The sequence below is a fragment of the Saccostrea echinata genome, unplaced genomic scaffold (assembly GCF_033153115.1).
Source record: "Saccostrea echinata isolate AGI-Se365-2 ecotype Australia unplaced genomic scaffold, CSIRO_AGI_Sech_v1 ptg000001l, whole genome shotgun sequence".
In the NCBI taxonomy this organism is placed as follows: Eukaryota; Metazoa; Mollusca; class Bivalvia; order Ostreida; family Ostreidae; genus Saccostrea; species Saccostrea echinata.
In genome coordinates this window covers 51,996,566-52,010,652 of record NW_026889750.1, presented here as the reverse complement: position 1 = coordinate 52,010,652, position 14,087 = coordinate 51,996,566, and the positions used below count along the sequence as shown (strand labels likewise).

The 14,087-nt window shown below is 35.4% G+C and overlaps 1 long non-coding RNA gene across 1 annotated transcript; it reads right to left on the bottom strand.

Annotated features, from left to right (window-relative positions):
* Positions 1–211: 211 nt before the first annotated feature.
* Positions 212–1,049, bottom strand: LOC133180719 (uncharacterized). Its single transcript, XR_009720367.1, has 3 exons — positions 962–1,049; positions 440–521; positions 212–321 (listed from the first exon to the last, which is right to left on the bottom strand). It is a non-coding gene; the product is annotated as an uncharacterized LOC133180719 (long non-coding RNA).
* Positions 1,050–14,087: the final 13,038 nt, after the last annotated feature.

Here is a 14,087-nt window from a genome sequence, read left to right as displayed (position 1 = left end):
TATGGTATATCTTTTTAAAAATTATTTATTCACTAACTGTTTACACTTTAATTTCTGTTTTTAATTCATAATTTCGGATTATACAAAATAAACGAATCGGTTATGTGTTTTTTTTGCATAAGGCTTGCAACGCTATTCCGCAGTTTGCATCATTCCAATTAAATGTTCCTCTGAAGTATCGGACATGTGCACAGTTCTCGCCACGACTGCCATTAGGTTCCCCCTTGTCCCAAGCAGTGTACGTCAACATCTTTCCTGTGGAGGACCATCTCCACTTTCCTTCTTTAAGTGTATCAGTAGCATCAATCCAAGCACGGGAACCTGCAAAATCATGCCTTACAGACCACGTCCTTCATCTTTGTATCCTTCAGTACTCAAATAAACATATAATTCTAAATACAAATGATTTGTTTCTTTTTAAATGGTTAGAAAAAACTACCCCCAAAGGTCTTATAAATCCAATTATGTTCTCTCTCGTATGTTACTCGAGCTAAATTAGCGTTGCGTGCTTGACATGCGCTCTAGAAAGGAAAAAAGAAAAAAATATGTAGGGAATTAAGTTTTTAATCCAGCTAAATAGTTAAGAAACATATGGACTATGATCAGTGCGAGTTAGCAACCGCCCTTTCTCAGTTTGAATTATTCATTTATTTATTATTTAAAGAAAAACTGCATATGCTGAAAGTCTCTTCAAAAAAGGGAATGCAAAATAAAGAAGGAAAAAATGAAAGCTTACAAAGAAAGTAAGACAATAAACCAACAATAGGTACTATATATATACATACTAAGTTCATTAAGAAAAATTGAGATACTGATGTAACTTTATTAGCCGTTTTATTTTCAATTTTTCATATTCCTTTTTAAATATATGCGGTGATGACTAAAATGAAATCAGCTGTTATTCTTTTTTTTTTTTTTTTTAATTTTCATTCCCAATTTCTTGATGAATTCGGTACCTTACCTTTGATGCAGACCAAGTAGATTTCTAAGAGAGCTGTATATAACAGTTACCATCAAACTTTCTCCAGCCTTTAGGGCACGTCTTATTGCCTTCTGAAAATTTTTAAAATTACATAAATGAAAGAAATTTATTCCTGTATAAATGAATTTAGGCATAGATGTTATGTGGGTTTTTTTTTTGAATTTCAGAACTTTTTCTGACACGAATCTCTCTCTCTCTCTCTCTCTATATATATATTAGGGGTGGCAATTTGTAACCGGTTAACAGATTACTCGGTCGGAACAATGGCAATCGATTAGAAAATCTGTAATCGGTTAATCGGAAAAAATAAAATATTTGTTAAATTGAACACATTTTTAAAAAATTTATAAAAAAAAAAAAAGAAATCTCTGCGCAAAGGATGATCATTTAGGATTAAAAGGATCTAATTTAGACGTACATGTAATTATGAATCTCCAGATTGAGACCGTTGCGTAATTGGTCAGTTTATGTAGTGTTAATTACTGTGAAAACACCATGTAGTTACTGACTGTCACGTAATTCTGCAATGATAATAATAATGAATCATTGAGCACTGTGAATTGGTGTTTTTGTCGTTTTCAGTTTTCAATCCAATTTATTCATTAAAGAAACATTGTAAATTAAGGGCTATAGAGTTCACATGTAGTTTTGATTTTCGTAGTGAAAATGCAGAAAGAACTTTTGTGACATCTGCTCTGGAAAATTATCAAATTATCAAAGATTTCTTAAGCTTTTTTCATGGTTTTCTCAATTTTTTTGTCTACTGAATTTTAAGTAAAAAATAATATGTACCCGTATTTTTCCGATCCAGAATCAAGACTAATGGCGAGTTTTAACTTCTATCGTTTTATTTGGGTCTATTTGTGTATATGGACAGAGCTACTTGAAAAACAATTGTCAAGAAAACGTGCATTTTGATACGATTAACCGGTTAATCGGTCGGAACATTTAACCGATTAACAATTCTGTAATGGATTGCCATCCCTAATATATATATATATCTCCTGCAACTACCCCTTGTATTGACCTAATAAAGGTATCCTAATAAACCAAAGCTTTATTCGGTCAATGCCCTAATAAAGCCTCGTGCATGTATTCCAACGTTCTAAAAGCATTGTGACGTCATGAAGATTGGAATGTTTACGCCATGGCGTCTTATGCCCTGTTCACACGGAGAGTTTAATTCGTAGTAAAATAATGCGAAGCAAAATGATGCGAATCAAACTAATGCGAATTAAATTGCGTTCACACGACAGCTAATGCGAAGTAAACTAATGCGAATTAAAATTTTATTTCTACAATAAGCCATTCAGTAAGGCTATTATGACGTCATTTACAAATCACGTCATATTGTGCACAGCAGATATACATTTGACATAATGTCATAGTGTCTGTACTCATTTTAGTGATTAACATGATATTCCTTTGTTTTCTACTCAAAAATAGCACAAGTACCTATATTTGACCATCGACATGTGGCCTGTGACCTATTTCTGCCCTTACGCATGCGTCGAAATTTAATTCGAATTAGCTTCGCTTAGCGTTCACACGGAGCTAAAGCGAAGTAATTTAATGCGCAGTAAACTAATTCGAATTAAACTAATTCGCATTAAATTCTCCGTGTGAACGCGGATCAAATTTAATTCGCAGTAACTTACGTTTAATTCGAATTAAACTCTCCGTGTGAACAGGGCATTAGTTTCAACTGCAGAGATGTACCTAAATCGGTTGAAAACAGCTCGTTTTGGAGGTCCTGTAAAAATGTGTTGCAGGATAAACAAAATACATGGAGACTGTCTTGAAATATAAGCGATATTTGGGCTCGGGTCGAAAACGTGATAGAGGGCTCGGCAAGCCTCGCCCTCTATCACATTTTCTTACCCTCGCCCAAATATCGCTTATATTTCAAGACAGTAACCATGTATATATATATATATATATATATATATATATATATATATATATATATATATATATATATATATATATATATATATATATATATATATATATATATTCAATTCAATTCACTTTATTGACAATTACCATGTCGGCATACAGTCATGACATAGAACAAATTAACAAGAATAATACATACATATACAAAGTGACAAATGTGAGTTGAACAAAATAATGTAGAGTATATTCACATATATATATATCAATATATATATCTATATCTATATCTATCTATCTATCTATCTATCTATCTATCTATCTATATATATATATATATATATATATATATATATATATATATATATATATATATATATATATATATATATATATATATATATATATATATATATATATATATATATATATATATATATATATATATATATATATATATATATATATATGGATTTTATATGTTCTCAATTCAAGCACGATTAAAACACTATTCTTAAAATCTTACATAAGTCTAAAGGATACAATAATTACCTTCAGAATCAATTACGGAACATCCTGAATTTTTACAAACGGTTTTGGTCTTTGTCTCAAAATGTGTTTCCTTATTGTAAAAAAATATTAATGTTATAATTTAAACTCAACTGCAACAAATTATACAACAAATATTTATTTAAAAGACGATGCCGTTTTAGTAGAAATACTAATTGTTAAACATTACCCTCAGCTCCGAACCCACGGCCTTGGAGGATTTCTGAAACTTTTTATGAAGGTTCCATAGTTTTGCTTTCAGTGTGTCACTAGGTTCCATTAATACAGACTTGGCGTCCATCATAATAAAGGTTAATATGTACAAACAAACCAAAGAAAAGCACATTTTGAAAAGTTTTTTTTTTTTTTTTCAAAATTACAGGTTTTAGCTTCGCAGTGTCAGATTAATCATTTATAGTAAAGATGATCGTTTATGAGAGGTTATACTTAAGTATTAATTGCGATATTGCATGTCCTCCAAAACTCATAATGTAAACTGAGCTTATATGATGAAAAGGGTGGAGATAAATAACAGTTATCGATCTCAAAAAAATCTTTCAACTATAAAAATCTGTGAAGATGGCATAAACACGGACCAGAGATGGGATCACGTGCCTAGGAGGAATAAGCATCCCCTGTCGCCCGGTCACACCGGCCGTGAGCTCTATGTATTGATCAATAAGACGGAACTTTTGTAGTCAAATTCAATATAAAAACAAATGCCTAATAATTGGTATGAAACAAGTCAACCAAAATGCAATCCAGTCATAGGTTAAACTTGCTAACAAGGTCATTATAACGACCATAGAATAGACTTCACGAAATGCTGACTTTAAACGAGGTTGTTGAAATCCCCGTGACATCAACAAATCTATCAGTATCCTGCCTCGGTTTAAAAACTGATCGTACTCGGAGCATGCTCTTGAGTACCGAATAAGTTGGAGACATAATCACCATATGCAGGAGATAGCTGGATATTACTACAAAAATAAAAACAAAGTTGACGATGGAAAAGTCGAAATCATCTCGTTTGTCTAACAGTTTAGTTGTTAGTTGGCCCTTATATATCGTCTTTAGTAAAACATCCAAACATGAAACAGACGTAGCAGACTCTGTGGTGTCTTTAATTTCAAGTTCACTGAGAATAAATTGATTCGACATATGATTGAAATTAACTATTATTAATTGACAATACATCGTCGATATATAAAAATGTCGAGTTGAAGGTCACAGCAAGTGTTTTCTTTTTCTCATGTAGATACAGAAGTTTTTCAAAAAATTCTGCTACACAGGAAATTAAAGACCGGTCAGCTTGTAATCTTGATTTTGAATTTGTCAGTAGATTTTTGTAGCTTCTCTACAATCCTCAGTTTTATGAGACATGAAAACTCTTCTTAATGGAGAACATACTGTACATCAATATATTAAAAAATGGAGCTTTTGAAAAAACTCAAATCACAAAAATTTAACAAAATCAATAAAATCAAAACGTACGATCTTTCAATCTTTTATAAAACGATACATTAAAGTCCAGGCTTTTGACATCATAGACAGCTGCTTATTCAACAAAAATTGGAACTAGTAAATATACTGCCTTGTCATCGGTCATTTTCAAAATTATTGTTATTGGTTCAATGAAGACACATCGCAGACGGGTTACGCTTCATGTGCAACATCAGTGGGGGACAGTTTATGTATAAGTACGCTGGAAATCCACGCGGCCGTCCATAGTGATGAGAAGTCCTTCCTATGCAGCACTTGTGGAAAGTTTTTTAAAATCGAACGCTACTCTGTATTTAAATCAGAAAGTCCATATAATTGTACCGAGTGTTGACAGTCCTTCAAAACCAAAGAGCGCTGCAAGGCTCATCAGAAGCGACATTCAGGACCTAAGCCATTCGAGTGTAAAGAATGCGGCCTATGCTTCCCAGACAAGGGGAGATTGTCAAAACATACCAAGACTGTTAAAATGTTAAAGTTGAAATGTTTGTCTGTAACAAATGTAGGAAATCTTGCTCAAGGGCAGATAACCTCCGTGTCCATATGAAGATCCATAATAAACAGGTGGATGGGAAAATCTCCGGGAGAAAGCTCCATCAGACATCTAAACAAGGCAAACATCTGACAGTGATGGAGACTCCCGAGGATCAGCAGGGTCAGGAATATCTCAACATGTCACCAAATTCATCCCCACCCCACACCATGACAATCCCCAGGATGTACCCAGACAAGCCTGATGCCCCTCCTTTTATTCCTAATGCCACAGATCCCCTTCCTATTCCCTGAAAACGTTACAGCATTCTCCTAACTACTCAGGAGTCAGAGCTGGGGGTATCTTAAAATCTTCGATCCACCCCACTAATCTCTTGCTGACAGTCTCAAACACAACTTCGCAGGCTCCACCTGGGTCCTCTTACATGTACATGTGGCCCTATATCCACACTCAACACCAGCAGAACCAGACTGGGCCCAGTAATTAGTTCTTCTAGTGGCCCTATATCCACACTCAACACCAGCAGGACCAGACTGGACCCAGTAATTAGTTCTTCTAGTGGTCGTATATTCACATTCAACAACAACATGATCATACTGGACCCAGTAATTATTTTTTCTGTGGTCCTATATCCACACTCAATACTAGCAGAACCAGACTGGACCCAGTAATCAGTTCTTCTAGTGGTCCTATATCCACACTCAACACCAGCAGGATCAGACCGGACCCAGTAATCAGTTCTTCTAGTGGTCCTATATCCACACTCAATACTAGCAGAACCAGACTGGACCCAGTAATCAGTTCTTCTAGTGGCTCTATATCCACACTCAACACCAACAGGACCAGACTGGACCCAGTAATCAGTTCTTCTAGTGGCCCGATATCCACACTCAACACCAACAGGACCAGACTGGACCCAGTAATCAGTTCTTCTAGTGGTCCTGTATCCACACTCAATACTAGCAGGACCAGACTGGACCCAGTAATCAGTTCTTCTAGTGGCCCGATATCCACTCTCAACACCAACAAGACCAGACTGGACCCAGTAATCAGTTCTTCTAGTGGCCCTATATCCACACTCAACACCAACAGGACCAGACTGGACCCAGTAATCAGTTCTTCTAGCGGTCCTGTATCCACACTCAACACCAGCAGGATCAGACCGGATCCAGTAATGAGTTCTTTAGTGGCCCTATATCCACACTCGACAACAGCAGGACCAGACTGGACCCAGTAATCAGTTCTTTTAACGAAATTCTCAATAAAAATTATTTACAGATCTGTGTTTGTGAAAGTGAACTTGATTTAACTAATGATGAAATATGTGAAATGTACACTTATTATTTTATATATTGATCAGCATTCAGTCAATACATTATGGACAAAACATAATACACTGGTATTTGTAAAATATCATTTTACTATTTATTAACGTACATGTATTTGCTACGTTTATCGCCTGAAAACATTGTAGATTGAAGGTGTTTCGGAGTAATGCTTAATAATCATAAACTTTTGATTACCTATGTGCGTTTGTAGTGTATTTTAGAGTACAGGTGCTTTGACAATTAGGACATGTTAGAGTTATCAGTTCTAAATAACTTGAAATCAATTTATGAATTAGTACACGATTTTAACGCACACCTTTCGGGAAATACTGTTGATTTTACAAATGATGATTATTGAACTTGTGATAACTTCATATATCAGGAAATATAAATAAACAAACGACTGCAATTTCAGAATTAATTATTTGAAGCATCCAGAAATTAGAGCAGGGTCGCAATAAATTTAATTATTAACTTCTCCCCTACTATACATGTATTGCTATTACATTATACAACTGTATCTTGAACTTTGTATTCTTTTTTATCATGCAAGTATTTTCTATTGCTGTCTTTGGACAACAAATATCTATTTCTTTCTTTAATGGGCATGCAGCTGTTATTGGTTTCCATTTATATTTTTCTAAAAGATTGTTTAAGATGAGAATGGTGTAAGAGAATGTCAAATACAGCATCCGAAGAAAAAATCTGATACTGTGCATCCTTAGTGTATCGTCCATCAGTTTGTTCCAAGTACGGTTTGAATTTACATTGGAATGAGCCTTCAGCAAAAACTTTAACCTGCTAACTCATCAAAATGTAGGTCAAGTACAGCATCCGATGCAAGTGTGATAATGTGCCTAGATGCAAAATCCATGCAAGCTTGGTGCAGATATGGCTTGAAGTCACACTGAAATGAGCCTGCTCCAAAATTTTAACTTTGTCCTTAAACCAGAAAATATAGGTTAAAATCAGCATCTGAAACAAGTCTGAAGTGTTCATCCTTTGATGCATAATCCGTTACAGTTTGGTTTAGGGAGGGCGCGAAGTCACGCTGGACTAAACCTGCTCCAAAAATTTTAACTTGGTCATTCCTCCAGAAAATGTAGGTCAAAACCAGCGTCAAAAACAAGTCTGGTAGTGTGCATCAATAAATGAATCTCCAATGCAAGGTTGGTTAGCATAGGAATAATTACTTGTGGATGAACCTGCTCAAAACTTACACGTGGTCACTCATCCAGAAAAACAGGGTCAAATCCAGTATCTTAAGCAAGTCTGTAGTGTGCATGTTTAGATTTATCATCCGTGTAAGTTTGGTCAATATAGGGCTTATAGTTACTTGGCAATGAGACTTGCTCAAAAACTTTAACTTACCCCAAAACATCTTTGGCTGATAATGCAACATCTGAAACCTGGACTGGTACAATGAGAAATACTAAAAGCATCGTCAATGCATCTAAAATCAATCTGTTTCTGTCTTATCAATGAAATATGAAGATAACGAACACTATTTAATCTCGAAAGTCCAATGAAATGATACAAATTTGGAGCAGAGCAAACATGGACTTCAAAATTAAGAGGTGGGATCAGGTGCCGACCATTCACACCCGCCGTGTGCTCCTTGCCATGATCGGGGGAAAAACCTAAACAGTACCAAAAACGGCGCTTCATAATATCGAAATGTAGTCTAGTAGTTTTGTTTGAATCAAACATCGTATATCTACATATAGACCGACAAACAAACAGACAAAAAGATGTATACTATTTGGTTTAGCAACGCTTATACTTGTTATACTTTCATCTTTTCAGGTCGCCAAAACTTCTTAATTTCTTCGTTTTTTAGCTCACCTCGACGAAGTCGAGATGATTGATTGTATATTGTTTTACGTCCCATTCGAGAATTTTTCAGTCATATAGAGACGTCACCATATACCGGTGAAGGGCTTCAAATTTTGACCTTTACTCGGCACTCAGGGCCATTGAGCAGTGAGGGATCTTTATCGTGCCAACGCCTGCCGTGACACGGGGCCTCGGTTTTTAAGGTCTCATCCGAAGGACCCGCAACTTTCACTTCAAAGTGCCGAGCGCATGGCGAAGGAACAGTTGCTACCTATTTTTTATCGACTAAGGTCTGTCGCGGCCGAGATTCGAACTCACGACCTCCCGATCACGGAGCGAGCGCTCTACCGACTGAGCTACCGTGAACGGTACGAAGTCGAGATGAGCTTATGCTATACCCCCGGCGTCGGTGTCGGCGTCCCGGTTAAAGTTTTAGGAGTAAGTCCATTCCCAAGTAACTATAAGCCTGGACCAAACTTGCATGGATGATGCATCTAGGGATGGACACTACCCCACTTGCTTCGGATGCTGGATCTGACCTACATTTTCCAGATGAGTGACCAGGTTAAAGTTTTTGGAGCAGGTCCATTCCCAAGTAACTATAAGCCCTACCTTGACCAAACTTGCATGGATGATGCATCTTGGGATGTACGCCAACCAACCTGCTTCGTATGCTGGATTGAACCTAGATTTTCCACATGAGTGAATTTTAGCCATATTTTAACCAAATTAGCATGGATGATGTAGCTAGGGATGGTCACTTCCATACTTGCTTTGGATTCTGAATCTGATCTACATTTTTAAGATGAGTGACCAGTATAATTGTTTTTGGAGTAGCTATATAACATTATGGCCTGTTATGATTAAACTTGCATAGATGGTGCATCAAAGGATGAAAACTTCCATATTTACTTTGGATGTTGGAACTGATCAAAATTTTCTTGATTAGTAAACAGGATAAACGTTTTTTGAACAGGTCTATTTCCAAGTAACTATAAGTCGTACTTAAACCAAACTTAAATGGATATTGATCGTTGGATTGTACACTAACTAAAAAAAGAATATGCGGTGAAATTTGCCTTACTTAAAGATAACATTCGTCGAGGTGAGCTTCGTAATCTTTGTTTACCTATGTTTAATATGGGGTAACGGTTGCACCATGCAGATTTTTTTTTTACATACCCCGTTATATATTTTTCTGCAATATCACAGCCGTTTATCTCAATTTAACGATTACAAAAACATTTTATTGTTTAAGTAAATGAAAATGGTGTCAGTTGTTGCATATAGTTCATGTTTATAACACTTCCTAATTATTTGACATATCAATTCGTGAAACATTAGCGGCGATGTATAAAATGCAACAGCGATTAGTATTCCTTAGTGTTTCGAGGCGTGTCTTCTAAACTCAGAAAAAAATAAAGGAAAGTTAAACTCAAATATATAAAACAGTTTTTGAAAATCGACTTTGTGTCATTAAAAACAATGTCCAACCAGAAAACAAACCAGCATCATTTGGAGATTGTTCTTGATATTTTTTTCTCGAGGGAGTAGACTTCTATTATAAATTGCATGTCCACAATGTATCACGGTAACAGCTGTTCATAGTTGTGAATAAGATACTGAGGTAGGAAAATGAAGGAGAAACCATGTACACGGTAAAAACTTCACTTAACTCAGTAAGTTTATTATTCATTTTTGATGCTTGAAACTCATTTAAATCTTATTCATTTTTTTGACAGATCAAATAATTCCTGTATTTTTTACTAATGTATGATTGTGTCTGTCCAGAGTTACTATTACTGCTTTATTCCTTTTTTTAATACGAGGGGCGTTCAATAACAATACAAAAGAGTTATGAAAGTAAAAAAACACACACACACAGAAAACAGTCACTTCTTATTTCTAATGATTCAAATTATTTTGCGTTTGTACGGATCAGTATTAATGCTCAAAAGACACCGATAGAGAGAACATGGTCCCCCAGGCCAAATCTCGATTGTCTTCCTACAAGAATTTTCTGAAGTTTCGAGAACAGAGACACGGTGACTGAGATCTGGGTAGTACGGAGATGACTAAGCTCTGTAACTGTTTTCCTTACATTAATGGTAACATAACAACAAGGCTTTATGATGAACATGATGACTTAAACATTACTTTCGTCAACTTTCCTTAGTTGTGAAGCAATATACCATTATCACCTGCATATGGAGTTTATGTTTCCCAGTTAATTCGCAAGAGTATGCTGTATGTACGAACAATTTCTAAAATTAGGCAAGCCATTGACAAAAAGTTCATATTACAAGGATATCAGCACTCTCTTAAAGTCAACATTTCGCCAGTTCTATGCTGGATACATGGCTTTGTCAGTAAATACAATCTATCGTTAAGTCATTTATGTTGACCTACAATTTTCATACAACTTGATTTTTACATTGAATTGTTTACGGATTTTTCCGTTTACTCTACAAAGAGCACACGGCGGGTGTGACCTGTCGACAGGAGATGCACACTCCTCTGTGGACCCTTATCTACTGAGTACCTCTGATGTTTGCACTGCTTACAATTTGTTTTGTTGGATTTTGAGCATGGTTGCTGGTCTTAATCTTCCTAATACTTTTTAAGCTTTACTAGGTCACAAAAATCTTGTATTCCTATTTCAATATATAGATGCCGTCACGGTAGCTCAGTCGGTAGAGAGCTCGATACGTTATGGGAAGGTCGTGTGTTCGAAACACGGCCGCGACTGACCTAAGTCGATAAAAAATAGGTAGCAATGAAATATATAAAGATAACGAACAGTATTCAGGCTCAAAAGTCCATCAAACAACTTACGAAATGATGACTTTAAACGAGACAGCTGATATTCTTGTTTCATCAACTTGTTTGTCAATAATTTGCCTCGTTTTAGAAATTGAACATACGTAGAGTATGCTCTTGCGTATCGAATCAACTGAGAGATATATACCCCGTATGCAGGCGATGAAGGTATATTGCTGCATAAATAAGGGAAGTTGACGATTGAAAAGTTAAAGTCACCACGTTTATCATAAAGCTTGGTTGTTAGATTACCATTAACGTCTATTTCAAGTAAAATATCCAAATATGAAACAGATGTGTCAGACTCTGTGGTATCTTTTATCTCAAGCTCACAAGGATATATCGTATCGACATAAGAATGGAAATAGCCATTGTTAATTGACAATACGTCGTCGATATATCTAAATGTCGAGTTGAAGGCCACAGCAAGTGTATTCTTCTTTTCACGTACAAGATTTTGGACAAATTCTGCTTCATATGAATACAAAAATAGGTCTGCTAATAACGGGGCGCAATTGGTACCCATGGAAATTCCAATAGATTATTGGAAGACCTGGTCTCCAAAAACCACATAGATATTGTCAATCAGAAACTCAAGCATCTTTTTGATATCAACCTCAGAGTACTTGTGTGTACAATCAGAATGTTTTTTAACAAAATAATTTTGCAAATGACCAATGACAAGTAAATTTACGAGTTCCATTTTTATTGAAAAAACAGCTGTCAATGATATCACAAAGCCTGGACTTTAATTTATCGTGGGGAATGGTTGTGTATAAAGTTGAAAAGTCGTAAGTGTTTAAGCTGTTGATTTTGGTAAAACGTTAAGAAAATTAGATTAAAGCTTGCTAAGTGGTCTAGAAATCAATGCTTTTGCTACCTGTTCACTGTCCATTAGCTCTTAAAAACATTAGATCAACATTAAAATGTTAACCAATTAATGAAGATTTAAGCCATGGTTGATAACTAAATACTGAGATGCAAGTATTTTATGATGTCTAGTTTAAGTATATTTAATGAGAGATTTCAGAGCTCACCTCAATGATTGTTGTCTTTAGGAAAGGCAAAGTCACAAACTAAACTTACAATCTAGTAGTGTGCATCCCTATATGCAACATTTATGCAATTTTGGTCTGATAGGGCTTACAGTTACTTAGGAATGGACTTATCTTAAAACTTTAAACTAGTCATTCAGAAAATGAAAGTCAAATCCAGCATCTGAAGCAAGTTTGAGAGTGTTAATCCCTTGATATATCATGCAAGTTTGGTTCAGATAGGTCTTATAGTTTCTTGGTCATGGACCTGCTCCAAAAACATTAACCTGCATCAAGAGCAACCCTAGTAGTGTGCATATATAAATGTTTCTTCAGTACAAAGCTGATTAGCATAGGCTAATAGTCACTTTAGAAAGAAACAGCTCCAAAAACTTAAATCTTGTCGCTCATCTGTAAAATGTACGTCAAATTCAGTATCCGAACCAGCCCTAGTAGTGTGCATTATCCATGCATCATGTATCATGATGTATCATCCATGTAAATTAGGTCCAGGTAGGGCAACTTTTTACTTTAAAATGAACCTGCCCCGAAAAAATTAACTTGTCACTCATCTGAAAATGTAGGTCAAATGCAGCATCCGAAGCAAGTCTGGTAGTGTGCATCCTTAGATGTATCATCCATGTAAGTTTGGTCAGTATAGGGCTTATAGTTACATGTGAGCTTTAGAATGAACCTGCTCTAAAAACTCCAACTTGGTCACTCTTTCGGAAATTGTATTCAGATTCAGCATCCGAAGCACGTGCAGTAGTGTACATCCTTAGATGTATCACCCATGCAAGTTTGGTCAACATAGGACTTATAGTTACTTTAGAATGAACCTGCTCCAAAAATTTAACCTGTTCACTCATCCGGAAAATGTAGGTCAGATCCAGTATCCGAAGCAAGCCTGGTAGTGTACATTCTCAGATGTATCATCCATGCAAGTTTGGTCAATATCGGGCTTTTAGTTACTTGGAAATGAAACCTGCTACGTCAACTATATCCTTCTCCAAAACCTTTAACCTGCTCCAAAAACGTTAACCTGGTCATTCTTTAGCTGAAATCGCTGCATATGAAACCTTGACTGGTAAAATGAAACATACTAGAAGCATTAATTTTCCATGCATCTCTGATTAATATAGGATCTAGAAGTACTTGAAGAGAAATCTACATATGCTCCCCCAACTTTCGTTGAGGTGAACTAAAAAAATATAATATACTTTCATTGAGATAAGTTTTCAATTTATTTATTTTCACTTGTTTACAGCCCTTTTAATAAAAATTAGGGATGTCAACGAATATTCGAACATTCGAATATTCATTCGATGAATTGATATTCGAATATGAATTTAAGATTCGAATATTCGACGTTTTTCAGATTTCATAAAAAGAAGTACTGTGCTTAATAAATTTTTATTAGAACAGTGCTGGAATTATCCCCGTTTAATTTACTAGCGATCAATTTCGATCGCCTGATTTCTTTCACTACTTTCTTATCTTATGTATCTACTAAATTATTTTGTTTTGAGTACGGTGTTAAAGAATTATACAATATTGCTTTATTTATAATACAAAACGTACTTTCATCGTTTTTATTAAATAAATACGATCGGATCTAGAATCGAGGACATCAAAAGAAAACATTTTTA